At 43.7% G+C, this 21,697-nt stretch overlaps 1 protein-coding gene across 1 annotated transcript in view; it reads left to right on the top strand.

The window, feature by feature from the left end:
• The first annotated feature begins 990 nt into the window (after window positions 1–990).
• The window catches only part of cntn5 (contactin 5), a 130,301-nt gene continuing 109,594 nt past the window's right edge, over window positions 991–21,697 (top strand). The window contains exon 1 of the mRNA XM_089013643.1: window positions 991–1,178. The gene's annotated coding sequence lies outside the window, so the exon portion shown is untranslated. The remainder of the gene's footprint in view (window positions 1,179–21,697) is intronic.

The following is a 21,697-nucleotide window of genomic DNA, read 5'->3' as shown; positions in this document are numbered from 1 at the left end:
CCTGTGGTGGGTTTTTTTTCGGTCCCATCATAGTAAAATTATCAGCAAAAAGCTCCAAGTCCAAGTCCAAGGCGATCGACGTGTGCATTCAATGAGAGGGGGTGTGCAAAGTAGCGCCGGCTGGAGCGCTGTTCGGTCGTGTGCTTCCGCCGAAGATCACTCCGCCAGCCGTGGTGGGTGTGTATTATGAATATAGTGCTTATTATAAGGTTTAATTTTCATAAATTAGAGGTTCTTAAGACGAAAATTTTGTAACATAAGGTGTTTGTAAGTTGAGGTCTCACTGTATATATATAAATAAATAAATCGACCTGTCTTGAGCAAAAATAAGCCTTCATTATAATAATATTAATCATGCATTTCATTTATAAGTGCCTTTCAAAATTCTCAAGGACACTTTACAGATATTTTTTTTCTGCGGGTGAGCAGCGGCAGCCACACGCGCCAGCGTGCACTCAACTGCTGTTTTAAAGTGCTAATATCAGCTAGCATTGCTAGGTCAGCAATTTTAGTTTTGTCTGATGACTTGATTGTTACAAATGTGATGCTTTGTATGTACTTTTACAAGCAGTTCAAACAGCTTAAATTGGTCAGAAATAAGAAAAGAAACTTTCAAAATAATACTGGATATGTTGGCTAATGAAGTGGAAGTCAAAGCCCTCCACACCTGCACCGTGAGGCCGGCGTCGAAACATAATCTCACATAATCACACCACCGTGTTTGGACTAGTGGGGCCATGTAAATTAAACAACACAGTCATCAGCGTTAAAATCTGGCGGTGCCAACGAGCAGTGCCACTCGATCGCGATCTTTCCTCGAAGAAAGGGGAAGGACCAGCGTCCTCCTCTCCCTCCCTCCCTCGATCAGTCAGTCAACAGCCACTGGGATGCGAGCCTGCAGAGGGACTCCAGCGGTCTTCGTCTACACAGGCTGACGAACGAGTGGACTTGAACTAAGACGGGACCTAAAGTGGATGAGAGCTCTTCTTCTTCTTCTTCCGGAATGGATGTCGGCGCCAGCTGAGCAGCTTGGCGGACTTATCTGGAGATTCTCTCGGCTGGAGGCTGGACACGAGGGTATCGGCGGTAGCAGCGGCGGCAGTGGCGGAGGAGGAGGAGGTCCGCACAAGAACCGAGGAGCTCGGCGAGCGGAGGCGGACAGTACCGCTGCTTTCCCGGTGAGTGGAACCACTGTAGGCTGTCGTGTATATACTTGTTTTCCATTCAAATAGAGACAAAAAGAGAAATAACGGCTTTTGTCGGAATATTAATCTCAGGAATGAGTGTTTTTTTACCTGCTGCTCCAGTCTGGAGTTAATGAACTTGCTCGTTGTGGAATGAACGAGTGCAAATGTGGATCGAAAACCCGTCCACGGAGCCAATTATTTTAAACTTAAATCCATGCCTACAAACACTTAGACGCACAATGAAAGTGGCTTGGATGTGCAATTAATGCAGATGTGTCTCCACAAGAGCTCTCAGGTTGTCGTTTGGCAGGTGCTCTTGAAGTCAATCCCAGAATTCAATTTCATGGCTTTTTGAGGCTTGATTTTTTGCGGTGCTGTTGCTTGGGTTCCATGTTATGTACCTCATAGCTAGTTGATGGTTCGTGCACGGAAATAATATTTTTTTTAAATCAGTGTATCATTTTTATGTCACCTGACATTGATTTTTCTTTATATGAGAGGCTAGCCCCGTGCCAGTCACAATTCAGTCAAGAGGTGGTAGATATGACAGGACTTGACCAAGGCCAACAACTCAAAAGTAGTGTGCGCGCGCGTGTGTGTGCGTGTGCGTGTGCGTGTGTGTGTGTGTGTGTGTGTGTGTGTGTGTGTGTGTGTGTGTGTGTGTGTGTGTGTGTGTGTGTGTGTGTGTGTGTGTGTGTGTGTGTGTGTGTGTGTGCGTGGTACCAGGAAATCCTCCTCCTGCTCTCTTGTGGTTTTTCTTCATGTATAATGGAGCGATGTTTTACAAGTGCAACGGCTGGCCACGCCAAAATTCGGAATAAAAGATTCAAGACTCTTGAATGTGAAACTAAAGAGCCTGAATTGCTGGCTCAATCCATTCGGTGCAATGAGACACAGAACAAAAAGGCTAAACAACTCAACTGCGTTTTTATTGTTGTACTTGCAGTTTGCAGAACTTCATCTTTTCGAGAGCAGTTTTTAATTTGGTATGAGATACTCTTGATGTGCTTGATGAAATGGCCCGTGAATGTGAATTAGTTAATTTTGCAGGGATTGGAATGGAACATTTAAAGGGTTTTCATAAATATAAACTCAGCGATGGGTGTCGCATGAACATTTGGGTTTTCCAATATTTATTTTAAGTAATCGACACGGAATTTGAGGCAACAGGTAACTGAATTCAAGGTGATGAGACACCGAGGCACACCTGGACAAGACACCGGTAGGTGGAGGGAGCTGATGTGTCATACAGATGAAAATGTCAACCCAACGAGCAAGACAAAATATAGGAACAACAGGAAAAAGACATAATATGACAAAAAAATCTAAAAAGAAATAGCAAGCATACAATGATACTTTGAAAAAGCATGACTATTGTAGCAAACATTTTTCCAAAGATATGCAAATTTGTAAATGACTGACTGCTTGTTTGGCTATAAAAAACAAAAAAAAAATCATCATGCAATAAATTCTATACAGGTAACATCCGACTTACGGCAGGGTTCTGTTCTGACCAAACGGCCGTAAGTCAAAATGGTCGTAAGTCGAAATCCATTCTAAATATTTAATTAAGACTCGCTGCTAAATGACTTGCAAACAATTCGATTCGGACACCACAGGGGTGGGTGGGCGTGGGTCTGGGTCGCCTGTGTTCTACCAGTTGCCCTCTACCCGGACCTTACCCCGCTCCCTGACGACCGGCCCGACCCCGCGGCCGTCTGCAGCACTGACGCGCCCGACCTGCCACCTCACCCCGAAGCAGAACAGATGCCTGACCCGCCTCGGCTCTATTCCTGTCCGGGCCGCGGGCGGTGACCGAGGACCCTCACCCCGTTCTCGTCGTGGCACTCCCAAGCGCAGACGCCCACCCGCCTCGGCCTTAGTCCTGGTCGCGCTGCGGCCGGCATCGGTAGACACCCCCACCCCCTCCGGTGCCATCACGCGGTCAATTGCTGTGCGGGAGTGAGATTGTGGTCGTGATCGTAATTACGGGTGATCGCAAGTTGCGCCGGTTGTAAGTCGGATGTCACTTGTAGTAGTACTTGTCCAACGTCCTAGATATGTAAACACATAAACTGCAGACAAGCACTGACATCCCCCCTATAACCCTGTGTTGAATGCAGATAATTAATTTGAGGAGGAGCAAAAAACGATTTGCTCCACTTTCTGCTCTGCTCTATTTGTGAACAAATCACATTAAGATAAGATAAATTTGATTCGTCCCACAATGGGGGGATTTGCAATTAAACATTAATTCATGACATGATCACATTTCATGATTTTGAGTCACGCTGATAAATATTATTTTTTTAAATAGCTATAGCATTGAAAGAGTGAATTAATTCAAAATGCGGCTTGTCGAAATGGTCCTTACATCTGGTCCTGGCAATTTGGACACCCCTCCCTGGTGCAGGTGCGCGATCTCAGCGTGGCTCATGACGCTCGCCGCTGCTTAACTGAGACAAATTGCGATGTGGGTCCTCTGGCTAATTGAATATGACAACGCGGCGATGAAGGCTAACCCCCAGGTCGGCCAAATGAAAATATATCGCAGTGAAGACGGCCAATAAGTGACCCGACGAAAGGGTTGGGTTGGGGATGGGGCTGTCTCGCCAAGACAATGGCACCCAAGGGTGTCTGCTTGTCACTGACAAATCTGAGTGGAAACCGACATGAAAGACTCCCGACCCAACAAGCCGACACGTCCCCGAAGCGCATCGTCTGCTTAGATGATGGCGACTCTGTGATAACTCGTCACACTGAGCGATTCTCAAACTTGCGTTACAAGCCCCCCTGTTTCCAAATATATTAGCTTTCAGATTAGTACCCAAACGGCCAATTGTAGGCCAAACTATTGATCAACAATCATGAAAATATTTAATTTAAAGGACAACCGACGTCTCCGGATAAATTGTGTCCATAATTTGTAAAATGGCTTTAAATGACTTCTACTGAGCGCATCTCCACCGCATATAGCTATATTTTGCGTTTTAAGACTCGCGCTGAATATTTAGGAAGTCTTGTTTTTGAGTTGGTGACGAGTCCTCACGTTACGTCATGAAAGCCCCCCCCCCACCCCAACCGACAAAAAGACATATTGTAGCAGTCCGTCATCATGTCAATGTATTTTGCTGTACTGTTTGTCTGAAAACCTTGATGTTGCCCCCAAAAGCCGCCAGAAGAGGGCGTTCAAGCTCCATGGAAGGAATTTATCAGCCTGTGGAAACGGGCTGATTCATTCCTCACGGGAGCTGGTCGCCCGTTTGCCTCAAAATGACACAGAAAAAATTCTTTAATCGATTGCAGACTTGTATGCTTTCCTCTTCAGAACTATTTGAATCATATTCATAACTGGATGTGTAACAAGAAAGCATATTCTCCGAATCTGAAGCCATTGTTTTGATTTTTCAGCAATGCAAGACGTCTTGGCGTGACGTCACGAACTGGGGGCGGGACTTTCTGAAAATGCCCAATTCGCAGCTCAATTTTTTGCAGATTTTGGACACTTTCGCATTCAAGTCATTTATATTGGTGTTTTGCATTTGAATAAAAATATCATACTGCGTGTTTTAGGTATTTTAGATGCTATAAAACGTTTTTCTGATGTCAGTTAAGAAACAAAAAAGTGACGCCGGTTGTCCTTTAAATTGAACTTTCAGATCACAATACAACTTTGTTTCTGTAGTTGAAATGGAAGATATATGTATATACCATATTTTCCGGTGTGTAAGGTGCACCCAAAGGCCTTGATTTTCTTCCAAATATGACCCTGCGCCTTATACGCAGGTGTGCCTTATATGTGAAGTAATGTTCAGCCATAACGGGTCTCGCAACTACTGTCAGCAGCCACAGACTCCATTTCTAGTGTAAGGCACCTTATAAGGCGAGTAGAAGCTCTCCTCGCCTTATAATGTGGTGTGAATAATATTTGGAATATATATATATATATATATATATATATATATATATATATATATATATATATATATATATATATATATATATATATATATATATATATATATATATTATTTTTTCGGTTTACGAACGTTACATTTATGAAAATTTTACCTTGGGATACGAACTATTTTTCGGGATAAACACGGAGCTGCCACAATGATGTGTCGTTCGTGAACGAGCCCGTTCTTCTAACAAGAAAATGGCAGCCGACTGCATTTATTTCTCTATTCCTCGGCCCCAGTCTTCGGTTAAAGCCACGTGATTGGTCATGAACCCAGCAGTGGGGGGGGTTAAACATTAAAGAGACAGGTAGACAGAGAGTGAGAGAAAACACGCACACACACACACACACACACACACACACACACACACACACACACACACACACACACACACACACACACACACACACACACACACACACACACACACACACACACACACACACACACACACACACACACACACACACACACACACACACACACACACACACGAAAGGGAGATGACAGAGTTTTAAACCAAAAAAAACAGTGAAAAATAAAAGAATAAACATAAAAAAGGTTATAAAATGGAAAGAAAACAGTGAAATTTAGACTTGTTTCAACTTTGAAAATTCAAAAGCAGAGTGTAGACTGGAAGGTTAAAATATCCCATCAATCAGGCTCCACAAGTAACCCGCACAAGTCATCTGTACACTTGATGCAAAAAGTTATCAACCCAGCTAAACAAATCACAATTGATGAAGAACTAGATACAATTATCACAGAGAAAGCACCTACAAGGGATCATTCCTCAAGATGGTGAAAGAAGACGGTTACGTTCCTCATCAAGTGTTTAATGCTGAGGAAACCGGACACTCCATTCCATCAAGCCATTAACGACCGTCACAAAGGTAAATAAAATGACTTTATTGTACAGTGCAGTTTATTTCTTTAATCATAATACTATAGCACATTTATTATACATAAAATAAGGTATATTTTCTGTAGTTTTAAGGCTTAGAAAATTAGAAAGTAGAAAATTCTGTTTTATGGGGACCTGGGAACGCATTATTCTCATTTTAATGGTTTCCTATGGGAAATTAATTTTTGCAATGCACACTTTTCGCCTTACACACTCTGTCTGGGAACCAATTAAGGTCGTAAGCCAAGGTGTGTATATATATATATATATATATATATATATATGCCCTGATTTTGGCATGACTGACATTTGTTGGGATGACAGACTACAACACGTCTCCGTCGGCCTCTTTAGATTGTCTGAGTGTTCCCCTTCAGCGAGTGAGCGACACGCATCCCCCTCCAGGATTAATCTGACATCGTAATTGCTACGACTGTCGAGACGGCCGCCGTTCGGCAAACGTGCAAACACGTCACTCGCAGCGTTGACTCCGATTCGAACAGACAATCCCGAAGGCAAACTGCTGTTGACACGCTGAGGCCCGAGACAAAAACGGCGTTTGATAATTTCGCCACATCTCCATCGAGCAGAGGTGGGAGTGAGGCTTGCACTGTATGTGTAGGTCATGCTCCTCAAACGTTCGAGTTTTAAGCAAGTCTGCTGAAGCGATTCCCAGTCGGATCCCCTCCAGGTTTCAAGCAAAATTTGACCAGTGAAGTCGGCATTTTGAATTCTGTATTTCACCTGTTTTTCTAGCAACGCTGTGCTAACACAATGACCGAGAAGTAGAGGAAGTAAAATGTGGACATTAATGCATTCATGTATTTTTTTGGACCATTTCAGTTTACCTTTGTTTAAAGAGGAGAGGTGTCTGTGTGTGTGTGTGTGTGTGTGTGGGGGGGGGGGGGGGGGGGGTCATGTGGTTAAAACGGCAGAGCTACCTTTTGTTGGCATCAGTGGAAAACTAGCACAACTGTGAGTAGCCTATTTGACATTACTCGTTAGCTCATAAGCTAATTTGTGTTTAGTGGCCCTCACCGCGGCTCTGAAAGGCTCCGTAACCTCACGGTGGGATACATTTTTGCAACTGGAGCCTTTCACTGGATAAATGGGTAGCAAACTAATCGAGCCGCGTGGTTCCATCAATGAACCACAGACTTTTCACTGACTTGCCTAAGAACTAATCGCAGCAGACACGCGACTCTCTCATGGCTTTGTTCTCCAATGAGTTGGCGCTTGTGCGAGCATCAGGCAGTGAGAATGACATCTCGGAATCCTCTACTAATAACAAAAGACCCTTTTTGGGGTCCTCAACATACCGAAAACGTGCTATGTCTTTATGTGGATTTAAGTATTGTCTTTTAGGAACCAGAAGAATAAAACAGCCCCATATCGCAGTTAAACAAATTATTTAATGTCGTGACAGGACACACAAAATCTCAACGGTCAATGTATGAAATTTTACAGGAAAGTCCACCATTTTGTTTTCAAGGGGCTATTTTGGACAAGTACTTTAATGTTCGAGTTTTGTTTTTCTGGAACAGTTCAGTCACAGTTGGATCGATTTTGGCATTACGAACCCCGTTGTAATTCGTACCCGTGATGAATGTCTGCGGGTGTTGAGGGCTAATGTAAATAACACGAGCGACACGACAACGCGAAGAAGCCATAAATCGGTCTTATCCTGCGACCTGACTCTTGATTGTTTTACTAATCGGCAACAAGAGTCTTGGGGTGTGTCCATGCGTCGGGCAGCCTCATTGCCGTTGATTAAGGCGTTCTTTCATCAGCGTCTCTTTGTGATGTCCTCATTCGGTGAACTCTCCCATCGAGTCGTCTACAAAAAAACGCTTGCATAATTCCTTTGTTGTCATGGCAGGCAATTGAAGTTTGGTCGTACCAAGCAATCCCAAGAGGAGATTTGATGAGAATGTCAAGTCTTTTAAGTTCGCAAATTCCAAATGACTGTCTCGAGGCAGACCTGCGCCATCCAAAAAGAAAAAACCAAAAACCCACATATATATATATATATATATATATATATATATATATATATATATATATATATATATATATATATATATATATATATAGATAGAGAGAGAGAGAGAGAGAGAGAGAGAGAGAGAGAGAGAGAGAGAGAGAGAGAGAGAGAGAGAGAGAGAGAGAGAGAGAGAGAGAGAGAGAGAGAATTTATTTATTTGCTTATTTCTTCGGTTATTTTTGTGGCCGTCAATCTGCAGTTAATCTGCATTTAAAAGATAGCAACCATTCATTTTAGGACAGCGAGGTCAAAATCTTAGCTAAGTAAAATGAGAAAAAGATGCAAAACCCTTCACTAAATCGCCATGGTGGTTTAAGATTTAAAATCAGACCGTGCTTTCAACAGACTTCTTAGGCCGATACCATGTAGGCTGAGTCATTCTAATGAGGTGAAACCAGAGCCAGGGTTAGAACAATAGTGGGAATCGGATTGGCTAATGAGGTGAAACCAGAACCACGGATAGTACAATAGAGGTAATCAGATTGGAGAGGTAATCAGATTGGCTAATTAGGAGGAACCAGAGCCAGGGATAGAACAGTAGAGGTAATCAGATTGGCTTCAGGGAGTGGTCCACTGTTCCCCCAACCTTAGAGTAGGAACCTATCAGAGCAAGGGTCCAGCAGAGGGATTAGGCACACAGGGCCAGGTTTACCAGCACAACTTAAGTTCGCTGACGAAGCTCTTCGGATGAGGAGCGAAATGTCCGACCCCTTCGAAGTAGTACATGTGACGGCTGAAGAAACCTTTTCATCTTCATTTATTTGTTTATTATTTTTTGTTGAACACAATTGTGCTTCTCTGGTCTGTGCGCACTCATGCCAAGATTATGTGAGTCTGAGTTTGTTAATAGTTGGATCGTTGCTGACTCGCAGGAAAGGATTTACACGCAAACGTGAGATTACTGCCCGTCGATTATGGTGTACACGATAATTCGGTCTTTTGCTGACTTTTAATGGCAGGCAGGGTATTGGACTCAAATTAGACCGATTATCCGTATGTGCGAGCTTCGTTTAACAGCTCCATATCAGTGCAAGAGTGATTAACTTGTTGGTGGTCAAGAGAAATAGCCTGAGGATTGTGTTTTTCCAGCAGTTGGTAGCTCCAGGCTGATTGCATGTGTGGGATAAATGTCCTATGAGGATAGTGTATTGGGGGGAGATGCGTCACAATCAGAGCGGCAAACAGCTCATCATGGGAATGCTCAGCTAATCAAGTTGGAAAACGTGGAGCTGGAGTTTTGGAATCCAACGAAGGCGTTGACATTGCAGGGCATGCATTTTTGTTTTTGTCATTGTGTACGTGTTGAGCACCTGCTGCTGATGCACGAGCCAGATAGGAACGCTAGGATCTCATGATAATTTTCCCCATCCAAGGGAAAGTACAGATAACAGTTGTTTGGGGTACAGGCCGTCCACAATTTTGGACAGCCAATTTCAGAAAGGTCTTCTTGCTTGTTATTTCGCAATTGTATCCATTTGCCGAATCATCAATACACCATTCAGTTTATTCCAGCCTCCAACGCTACATCTCATTTGCGTTGGGTCACCACCGCATGGGTCCGAGTGTCCATCACCTGCCCCGCCCCCTCCAGAAGAATCTGTGCCAACCAGAAAATCTCATCTTATTCCTTTTTAATAAAGCTATGGCGTCTGGCTCAATATTTGTTATTACTTGTAGTTATTATTACAGTATTAATTTATTATGCTCATGCAAATGACAGATTACAGCCATCAAAGAGATTTCTGGTAATTGGGGTCCAAAAGCGAAATCTGCAGCCTCACCCATTGTTGGAAATGCAAAGATGAGCGTAAATGAGTCAGCCACCTTTTGACACATGAACGTGGGCCCGAATGCGATTCCTCGACGTGGCAAACAATGGCGCGTGTGGATAAGAGATAAGAAACGCTGACTGTCAGTGAAGGATGACTTGCCAAGTTCATGCATCAAGTCCATCTGAAGTTGTCTCAACATCTTTCGGCATTTTCCCTTTGGCTCGACTGCTCCGGGGGACAGGTGGGACGCACTTGTGTGTGTGTGTGTGCGTGTGCGTGTGCGTGTGCGTGTGCGTGTGTGTGTGTGTGTGTGTGTGTGTGTGTGTGTGTGTGTGTGCACTTTTTGCAGTTCACAGTTGTAATGTTGGTGTCATCTTTGCTGCTTTTGGCAAGTTGATCTTTATACATCCCGACTTCCAGATTTGCATTTATTTATTTATTTATTTATTTATTGCATCAACTTTTTATTGCGGTAGCTGTAGCCTATGTGAAATTAGTCAATCACCACATGTTGATCACTTGTCACATAACCATCATGCTGATGCACATCATTAACCTCATTGCACAATTGCTCAAACCATTAAGAATGAACTGTTTCATATCAAGATACAAAATACCCAACTGCTTTGCTCATATGAGATGGTATTTATTCATTTATTGATGTATTTATTAATTTATTTACTTACCGACACCCTGCCTGTGTCAATCGTCATCCAGGTCATGGCAATCGGCAATTATGCGTAAATAATTTTGTTGATTTTGGGATTGGGCGAATATTCAGTATATATGGCGATAGACACGCGATCAATATATCATATCTTCTGGTATATAAGACTCACCGGAGTATAAGGTGCACCCTTAAAGGACAACCGACGTCCCTTTTTTTGTTTCTTAACTGACATCAGAAAAACGTTTTATAGCATCTAAAATACCCAAAACACGCAGTATGATATTTTTATTCAAATGCAAAACACCAATAAAAATGACTTAAAGTGTCCAAAATCTGCAAAAAATTGAGCTGCGAATTAGGCATTTTCAGAAAGTCCCGTCCCCAGTTCGTAACGTCACGCCAATACGTCTTGCATTGCTGCAGAATCAAAACAATGGCTTCAGATTTTGAGAATATGCTTTCTTGTTACACATCCAGTTATGAATATGATTCAAATAGTTCTGAAGAGGAAAGCTTACATGTTTGCAATCGATTAAAGAATTTATTCCGTGCCATTATGAGGCAACATTGAGGGGAGATGTCTCAACGAAAAAGAAGCACAAAATGGTGACCTCCTGTGGCCACCTCCGTTTCCACAGGCTTATAAATTCCTTATATGGAGCTTGGACACCCTCTTCTGGCAGCTTTTGGGTGCAACACAAGGTTTTCAGACCAAACAGTACAGCAAAATACATTGACGTGATGGAAGGACTGCTACAATGTGTCTTTTTTCGGTGTGGGGCGTTCCTCTAGTGACGTCATGTACGGACTCGTCACCAACTCAAAAACAAGACTTCCTGAATATTCAGCGCGAGTCTTAAAACGTAGTATATAGCTATATGCGGTGGAATCTTTTTAAAATACGCTCAGTAGAAGTCATTTGAAGCCATTTTACAAATTATGGACACAACATTTCCAGAGACGTCGGTTGTCATTTCATGAACAGTGCATTTTCCAACTTTTTCCATATAAAAGGCGCACCCACCGGATTACAAGTTGCACATTCAATGAATGAAAAAAAAAAAATCAAATATAACATATAAATATATGCAAGTTTTTCAAATATAAGGAATAGCACATTATAAGGCGCTACATGAGAGGCCGGGTTAAGCACTACTTCTAGAAAGGGAAATGGAGTCAGTGGCTGCTGACAGCAGTTGTGAGACCTGTTGTGGCTCAATATTACTTCACATATAAGACTCACCTGCGTTATCATTTGAAGAAAAATCAAGGCTTTTGGGTGTGCTTTACACACCACAACATGTGGTATATCAAAATTTGGCTTGGTATAATACCAATTAAAAAAATAATCAAGAAGCAAACTGTGACTTTGTGTGCCTAGGTGACAGGATAACATTAGATTGGCGCTGTAGTGCCAAGCACCAAAAACACCATTTGGAGCACCAAATGTATGACCATATAGTCATGTGGGGCCACAGGGGGGGGGGTCCCGCGCCCCCCCCCCAACCTGAGAGTAGGGACCTATCATAGCTGTGTCCGGCGCCACCAGGTCTGGACATTAGGGATATATAAATGGGGCCGATACGACCAGTCAGACTTTAGTTCGCTGACGAAGCCTCTTGGATAGGAGGCGAAACGTCCGAAACCTTCACTTTTGTACAGATGACGGCTGAAGAAACCTTCTCATCGACCATATAGTCAGTACGTTTTTTTGTTGTTTATTTTGATGACAACCTTTTATAATGTCCTTGATTATTTCAGCGAACTGAATTGTCATTTTTCAGTAAAAGTACAATTGTGAACCCATACTCTGATACAAAACGCTTACCGAGCCGTAATTAGAACAAGCTAGCTTGCAAAGCCTCATGACACTATTTACCTTCTGAAATGAATGCATTCAAATGTGCATCCAACAGCTCGATGCTGACAGCTATCCTGCACGTGACAACAGCATAGCCCTCTTCCAGCGAGATGGACTCGAGTAGCATTGAAAGTATTTACCAGCCCTCCTCTGCCCTTGCAAATATAATCTTTTTGGGTATTGTTTTGTTGAGAATTCCCATCGAAATTGATGGCATCCCTGGGATCTGCAAGTCCATGTCCTCAGTTCGCTTCCTGCGGCGTCTCACCCTCTGACAGCCGTTGGATTTATTCCGCCCAAGCCGGCTGGGGGAGCATAATTCCTTTGAATATATTTCTTCTATGCAATGGCAGACCCCCCTGTGGCGGGAAGAGTGATTTAATAACCCCCCCCTCTCCTCCTCGTACTCCCCGCCACCACCCCTCAGTGTCATTCCGGTGACAATGAACCCCATGCGCTCCATAAACGTACATTTATTTAGCCTGATGCCAAGGCGTGCTGGTAAGCAAGGTTTCTTCCCGATCGTCGACCGATGCGAGGCTCCATTAAACGTTGAGATGAGACTTGAGCAGTGAAGCGACGGGCTGAAAATGCGGGAAAAGAGAAGAAGCTTGATATGATCCTTTTAGTCGATGCTTCCACTGTGTGATTGAGGGAGAGGTTGGGGGGGGGGGCATTGCAAGTGTGTAAGGACCAAATTTGATCCTGCAAATACAGTAAAGTCTCGTTATATCGATATTCTCGGGAGTCCGAAAAAATATCGATATAACCGGGATATCGATATATCCGACCCTGCGCGCATGTAATTCTCTCCTTGCGTTCATAGAAATAGTATTGTAATAAGCGGTACTATCGATATAACCGATATCGATACAACGAGACTTTACTGTAGATGAAATATTTTTTGTTTTGTTCGCTCATGGTTTTTGTTATCAGCTAATAGAGTGAGCCTGGGTTCCTATAACAATCTAATTTCGACCTAAACATGACTTAGGATATTTGTTTAGGAATAAAACGTTAATGCCATAAAAATGCCATAATTGTTTGACGCATGCTGAACTGAGTTCTTTGAAGCTTTGTTTTCTTTTTCCTTTTTTGGTTTCTCCTCTTGTGGTGAACGCATTGAAGCAAATGAATATTAGTTTTATGAAGTGGACACCAGACAGTCATCAACGTAATCAGATCCTCCATGTGTTCCCTCTTTCAAATTTGCAGTGCAAAAAAACCAAAACAACAAAAACAACAAAAACCATAAAATAAAAAAAAAAACATACAAAAATACTATTATATATATATACTATTGTTTTCACTCGCAAAAATAATCAAGAGGGGCCAGGGGGTTCATTCCCCCCACCCCCATTTCAGTCATTTTCATTTTTACAAACTCACTAAAAATCAATTTGTGACAAGCTACAGATCAGACTCGAGTGTCAAATTGCTTCCTCACCCGCGCACGCACATACATACACATAGGGGAGATGTGGGAATTTCCTCCCGTTGGAGGCCGTCGCTGGCGATGGCCTCCAAATAAAATAGTTGATTAGATCAATATTTCTTTGACAACATGGAAATGAAGTTTATGTCCTCCAAAATTAAAGGTGTCGGCAACAGGAAGCTTTGCTAATTTTTGAGCAGAGGTGTGTGTACACTAAATTGCTAAATTATGCTAGCTTACCTTTCTGTACGACTTTTACAGTGAGGGATGCAGTTGTCATATTCGTGAACGTTTTCTTGGACTAAATGAGAGTGTGGGGATTTATTGTTGAAGCGCTTTTCCATTCAAGCAAATAGTTGATGTCATCCGCTTACCATTGTTTGTTTCTATTCCGGGCCGCAAAGATCAACGCCACTGTTGCGTCGCCTTCGCTCTCGGGTTCAGTCACGAGTCATTCGCGCCGAGAACAACGTCGCTTTCATGCATAAGTGGGCACGTTAACTAGGCTGACCCCAGAAAAAAGGAGCCTTGAGACATTGCTGCCTCACCCAGAGCTCATTAAATCTCAATTTTCAGATGGACCCTTTGAGCGTCTGCTCGCCCAACGTTAGGGACTTCACATCATGATGAATTGCAAGGGGAAAAAACATGTTTTTTTTTAATGGTATCTATTTTCGATATTTTTTGTACCACAGTACAGAATGTTAGCAAAACTGTGGTAGCATATTCACTGCAAAAATAAATACAAACAAGAAATAAATCTTTTTTTCCCTTTGTACGACATAGACAAATGTCACACACAATTTGCCCAACCGTTTTGAGTGACGTATTTTCCTTACAATAAGGCATTTGGACTATTAGACTGATGTTCGATGAATGGCCCATTTTAAAACAATTTAGGGCGCACACACGATGTGGAGCATTGCATGGAAGCTACACCAGTGGCTGCTGTGGCGTTATGCATACACTAGATCAGACATTGGCAAACTAAGGTCAGCGGGCCACATACGACCCGCTAGGCTTTTTAATCCGGCCCGCCGAATTTGTCCAAATTATAGTAAAAACAATGTCTGAAACTCAAGACAAAAAGTTCGCGGACAACAAGGCAGACAACTCTGAAAAGCTGCCTGCCCCATTTTTCACAACTTGAAACACAATCCATCCATCCATCGATTTTCCGTACCGTTTATTTCTCAGTAGGGTCGCGGGGGGTGCCAGAGCCTATCCCAGCGTCTTCGGGCACGAGGCGGGGGACACCCTGAATTGGTTGCCAGCCAATCGCAGGGCACACAAAGACGTACAACAGTCACTCTCACATTGTTCAATCTGCCTGCCATGCATGTTTTTGGAATGTGGGAGGAAACTGGAGGACCCGGAGAAAACCCACACGGGCCCGGGGAGAACATGCAAACTCCACACGGGGAGGCTGGGGTGGGACGCGTACCAGCGACCTCTGCACTGTGAAGCCGGTGTGCTAACCACTCAACTACCGGGCCGCTTGAATCAGAATCAGAATCAGAATCAGAATACCTTTATTCGTCCCGCAATGGGGAAATTTGCAGTCCACAGCAGCAATTGAAGAGGGATGGGGTTGGGGTGGGAGTGAAAGGATAGAAAACAAGATATTCTAAGCATAACAAAATAAAAATGTCAGCTGTATACTGTGCAAATGTAGATGTGCAAAAACCGTTCTATAAACAAGACTGTACATGCATTTAGATATATTGCAACAACCCATATTTACAAGTGTCCAGTTTTTGTTTTTTTTTTTCACATGTGATCATTGGGAATTGTGAAGCCTGACAGCAGTCGGTAGGAACGAGTGGCGGTACCTGTCCTTCTTGCAGCGCGGGTGTAATAGTCTCTGGCTAAAGGAGCTACCCAGAGCTGTCAGGATGGGCAGGAGGGGGTGGGAGGGGCTCTCCGTCATAGCTTTTAGTTTAGCTAGCGTCCGTCTGTTGCCCACCTCCTCTAGAGAGTCCAGCGAGCAGCCCACGACAGAACTGGCCCGCTTGACAAAGCGCTCCAGTCTTTTTCTGTCCCGGGTGGTGATGCTGCCTGACCAGCAGACAATGCCATAGTGGATGGCTGATGCCACCACAGAGTCATTATTGAATGAAACACAATAAGACAAGTAATCAAAAAAAAAAACAACGCAAAGTATAAAGCTTTTTTTTTTTTTTATTAAGAATGTACCTACCACAAATTCTACCTTGCTTAATTTAGGGTAAATATCCGTGGCTGAAGAGTTTGCTCCAGTTGTCGTTTGTGGTCATTATGCACAATGCAATGTTTGCATTGCGTTGTCTGCTGCAAGCCACTAAGTGCCTTTCATAACTCTCAAGTACACTTTACAGTCGCGGTTTGTGACTTTACAGTCTGAAGGAAAGTCTGAAGCACAAAGCAGGGTTCTGATTGGCTGCCTTGCCGAGTATGCAAATTTCAACTGTAGGTAGCCTCTGTCTGTGAGCTTGGCAACGATACACCTGTACTGTTTGCGTGTGAAGGCGAGGGCGTCCGTGGCGATTTTGTAGAGTGCGCGGTCAGGACAATCCATTTTTTTTGCGGAGTTTAACACGAGTAGATATTATTGAGCTTGAGTATTTCGTTGTGTAATAATATGTTTTGAATGATGAAAGTGATTCCATTTTTCAATAAATGTTGGTTTCTTTAACTTTGCACCTTTGATTGAAACTTATTAAAAACAGACGGTAATCTTGCGATATCACCGTGCGTATGTTATTTTAATCTATTTACAATTTTCTCCTCCCAGTATCTGTGAAATAGTATGTTAATGTTATCTCTTGGATATTCCTTGAGACAAATTTATTAACTAATAAGGGCTATTTTTCACATTTGAACAACAGTTAATAAATTGAGTTGTAGTGTTCTTACTGTGCTATGAGGTTTGCACACACTACATTTAATGCCCAGACACTCCCTCCAAATGCTGCTGGCCTGGCCCCTCTGTCAAATTTTAGAACCCATTGTGGCCCGCGAGTCAAAACGTTTGCCCACCCCTGCACTAGATAGAGCTGCACTAAAGAAATACAATAACCCTTTATTTATGTAAAGCTTTCACAATCGCTGTAGCTGCAATAAAACGCTTTCCAGAACATCTTAAATACTATATCCAATAAATCTAAATATTGATTCGCAATTTGGGTGGATCAGTGCACTTTCACCATTTGCGAGAATGGAATACTTTTAGGGTCGTTATAGTTCAGAAAAATACAATATGTTGATTGCCATCTGTCATCACTTGAAAATGATCTGACTTTCACCCAGCCTTGCTCCCAAATCATGGACAAAGAATCTTTGTAGGGTACGCATATGATGCTAAAATTAGAAAGGGTTTATTCATCCAATAACGTGGATGTTTCTTTGGGTGAAGAGTACAATCACATTCATGCCAATCACTGAGTTTAATAATAATTTCGAGATCCAATTGAGTGCTCACTTCTCTTTTGCATCCAATATCTGCATGAAATCAGACATGAATTTTAATGTGGCCCAAGTGTTTTTTTTATCAAAAAGATTACACCATCAAATAAAAGAAAATCTCCTCTGCTTCTTCTTCTTCTTTTCCTGCCGCCTTTCGAGAGTCATTAAGCCGCCGCTATTGGATTGTTAATGGATTGTGGAAAAGGCTGATTACAGCGCCGGCGACGTGGCCTGAGAACAACGCAAATGTGTTCATATGCAGCGTGGGGCCGGCTAAAAGCTGTCCTCGGCATTAGTGTGACGTCACCCTTGGTCTTATTGTAGTGGCTGGTCATATAGGGAGATATTATTTTATTTTATTTAAATGAGTTTCACAGAAAGGCTGAAGTGGCTTAAACAGCTGAACAGAGAAGCTGCGTCCTGCATGTATGTATGTATATATATATATATATATATATATATATATATATATATATATATATATATATATATATATATATATATATATATATATATATATATAACAACAACAGTACAACAACAACAACAACAACAACAACAGCCACCAGTAGCCAAAATGGAACTGTATAGTGCCACTTAGCAGTTTTTTTTGACAACGATACTAGTGCAGCGTGTTCTACCGGAAACAAATTCCTTGTGTGTTCTACATACTTGGCAATAAAGATGATTCTGATTCTGATTCTGATATATATATATATAGGACCCGAGCTAAAATGGGGGACAGACACCACCCATGAGGGCTGAGATTTATATATATATATATATATATATATATATATATATATATATATATATATATATATATATATATATATATATATATATATATATATATATATATATAGCGGCTGGATAGCTCAGTTGATAATGCATCGGTTTGGCATATGGGAGACGAGGGTTCGAATCCCACTTGTGGCAGAGAAAATGAGCACAATGACATCATCCAGTGTGGGTCCTTGGGCAAGACCCTTCACGCTAATGCCTACCTCATACAATGATGAGAGACAATAAATGGAATGACATGCCGGCTCAGACGTCAACCGGCCAAACAAGGTCTGCGTCAGGTGCTGGGGAACCAGAGCACCCTGATGAAAAATGGGCTACTGGAACAAAGCGGAGATGGACGAGATGCGATAACTTGGCTCTGTTGGAATGCTACTACTCAAGCAACCCTAGTCAGAGGGGTTACATGCGGAGAATGGGGGCTGAATGGTTACTTCGAAACCCACAGTCACGGTTGACCACGAAACAACTAGTAGCTCAGTGTTCCAATATCCACAAACGGCAATTGCTATCACAACTTGAGATTGATGAGGTACAACACAAATTCCGAGGTGAAGGGCCCCAGGCTGCCACATCACAGGAAGAGGTTCAACCAGAGATTGGGAGGCAAGCCCCAATGAATAATGAGATTGGGAAGCCAGCCTCAATAAATGAAATGCTGAGCGAGGCAGCAAATGACCTGAGAGATAAGATCATGGCAAGAATGAAAACTGGGCAACGAAGGCACCGATTACAACGGCTATGTGAAGTACCACCTGAAAGTCTCATGGAAACTGTGAATGCAGCACTGAGAACGATCCCGACCGGAACGATCACGGAAACCAATGAGCTGATATACACATCAGCATCAGTGATCCTAGACATGCTTGGCTACAAGAGCAACCATGAGAGCCACGAGATTCATTACCCACCATGGAAAAGACGGTTGGAGGCCAAGATCAAGGCGGCTCGGAAAGATGTGAGTCAATTGACGGAGACCCAGAGAGGTGTGAATAAAAGGCCAATACCCAAGAGGTACATGCAGATAACCATACCTGAAGCACTCGAAACTGCCAAACAAAGGCTCCAGGCCTTGGCCAGTCGCCTAAAGAGGTACACGAAAGAGAATGAGGCCAGAAGAATAAACAGGCTGTTCGCAACACAACCTGCGAAAGTGTACGCTCAGTGGCAGGGTTCTAACAGCAGAGCAGACCCTCCAAGGCTGGAAACTGAAAGATACTGGAAAGGCATATGGGAGAAGGAGGTCGCACATAACAGCAGTGCACAATGGCTGGTGACTCTGAAAGAGGAGCACAGCAACCTCCCTGAGCAGAACCCAGTTACCATCACAGCGGCAGATATACAGGGAAGAGTCTCAGGTATGAAAAACTGGACGGCACCAGGCCCGGATATAGTCCACACCTACTGGCTAAAGAAACTCACAGCTCTCCACGAGCGCCTAGCAGCACAAATGAACCAGCTGCTGATGGATGGGACTCACCCAGGATGGCTAACCGAAGGGCGAACAATCCTGATCATGAAGGATTCCTCAAAGGGTGCAGTTCCTTCCAACTATCGGCCAATAACCTGTCTCTCCACAACATGGAAGCTCATGTCAGGCATCATTGCGGCTAAGATAAGTGGACACATGGATCAATACATGAGCAAAGCACAGAAAGGCATTAGTAGAGATACTAGAGGTGCCAAACATCAGCTGCTGGTTGACAGAACAGTCGCTCAAGACTGCAGGTCCCGACATACCAACCTGTGCACAGCCTGGATTGATTACAAGAAAGCATATGACTCGATGCCACACACATGGATCAATGAATGCTTGGAGTTGTATAAGGTCAACAGGACCCTGAGAGCCTTCGTTGCAAACTCGATGAGGATGTGGAAAACCACACTTGAAGCCAATGGCAAGCCACTAACGCAAGTGTCCATCAAATGTGGCATATACCAAGGTGATGCACTCTCCCCACTGCTGTTCTGCATCGGACTGAACCCCCTCAGCCAGATAATCGCCAAGACAGGCTATGGATACCGCCTCAGAAATGGAGCTACGATCAGTCACCTCCTCTACATGGATGACATCAAGCTGTATGCTAAGAGCGAAAGGGACTTAGACTCCCTGATCCACACAACCAGGATCTACAGCAGTGATATCGGAATGTCATTCGGGCTGGAGAAATGTAGTCGGATGGTGACTAAGAGGGGCAAGGTAGTTCACACTGAAGGGGTCTCACTCCCTGAAGGAACAATAGCAGACATTGAAAACAGCTACAAGTACCTCGGTATACCACAGGCCAATGGCAACCTCGAATTAGCAACAAGGAAAGCGGCTACGACCAAATACCTCCAGCGGGTGAGGCAAGTCCTCAGAAGCCAGCTCAATGGCAAGAACAAGACCCGGGCAACAGCTATGCCCTGCCAGTGATCAGATACCCTGCAGGAATAATAAGGTGGCCAAAGGAAGAGATTCAGACCACGGATATTAAGACCCGAAAACTCCTCACCATGCACGGAGGGTTCCATCCCAAGTCCAGCACGCTGAGACTGTACACAAGCCGTAAGGAAGGAGGCCGGGGACTAGTGAGTGTGAGAGCCACTGTCCAGGATGAAACATCCAAGCTCCATGAATACATCAAAGAGAAGGCTCCAACGGATGATGTACTCAGAGAATGTCTCAGTCAATGGGGAACAGAGGATGAGGTGCTGGAAGAGGGACAATCATGGGAGGAAAAGCCCCTACACGGGATGTACCACCGAACCATAGCAGAAGTGGCTGATCTCAAGAAGTCCTATCAGTGGCTAGAGAGGGCTGGCCTAAAGGACAGCACAGAGGCACTCATCCTGGCTGCCCAAGAGCAGGCCCTGAACACCAGAGCCATAGAGGCAGGGATATACCACACCAGACAAGACCCAAGGTGTAGGTTGTGCAAAGAGGCACCTGAGACAATCCAACACGTAACTGCAGGGTGTAAGATGCTGGCAGGGAAAGCCTACATGGAGCGCCATAACCAGGTGGCTGGCATAGTCTACCGAAACATCTGTGCGGAGTATGGACTGGAAACCCCAAGGTCAAAATGGGAAACACCTCCCAAGGTGGTGGAGAATGACCGAGCAAAAATCCTGTGGGACTTCCAGATACAGACTGACAAGATGGTAATGGCCAACAAACCAGATATCGTGGTCATAGATAAAGGGGAAAGGAAAGCCGTTGTCGTGGATGTAGCGGTCCCGAGTGATGGGAACATCAGAAAGAAGGAACATGAGAAAATTGAGAAATACCAAGGGCTCAGAGAGGAGCTGGAGAGAGCCTGGAAGGTAAAGGTGACAGTCGTGCCTGTGGTGGTCGGAGCACTTGGGGCAGTGACCCCCAAACTCGACGAGTGGTTGCAACAGATCCCGGGAACAACATCGGATATCTCGGTCCAGAAAAGCGCAGTGCTGGGAACAGCACGGATACTGCGCAGAACCCTCAAGCTTCCTGGCCTCTGGTAGAGGACCCGAGCTGAAATGGGGACAGACACCACCCATGGTGGGTGAGACGAGGATTTTTTTTTTTATATATATATATATAGGGCCAGAGTTACCAGCAAAATTTTACTTCGCTGACGAAGCCTTGGATGAGA

The sequence above is a fragment of the Hippocampus bargibanti genome, linkage group LG14 (genome assembly GCF_051943395.1).
Source record: "Hippocampus bargibanti isolate YZ-2025 linkage group LG14, ASM5194339v1, whole genome shotgun sequence".
Classification (NCBI taxonomy): domain Eukaryota; kingdom Metazoa; phylum Chordata; class Actinopteri; order Syngnathiformes; family Syngnathidae; genus Hippocampus; species Hippocampus bargibanti.
The sequence above is the reverse complement of the archived record's forward strand: the minus strand, read 5'-3'. Positions and strand labels throughout refer to the sequence as shown.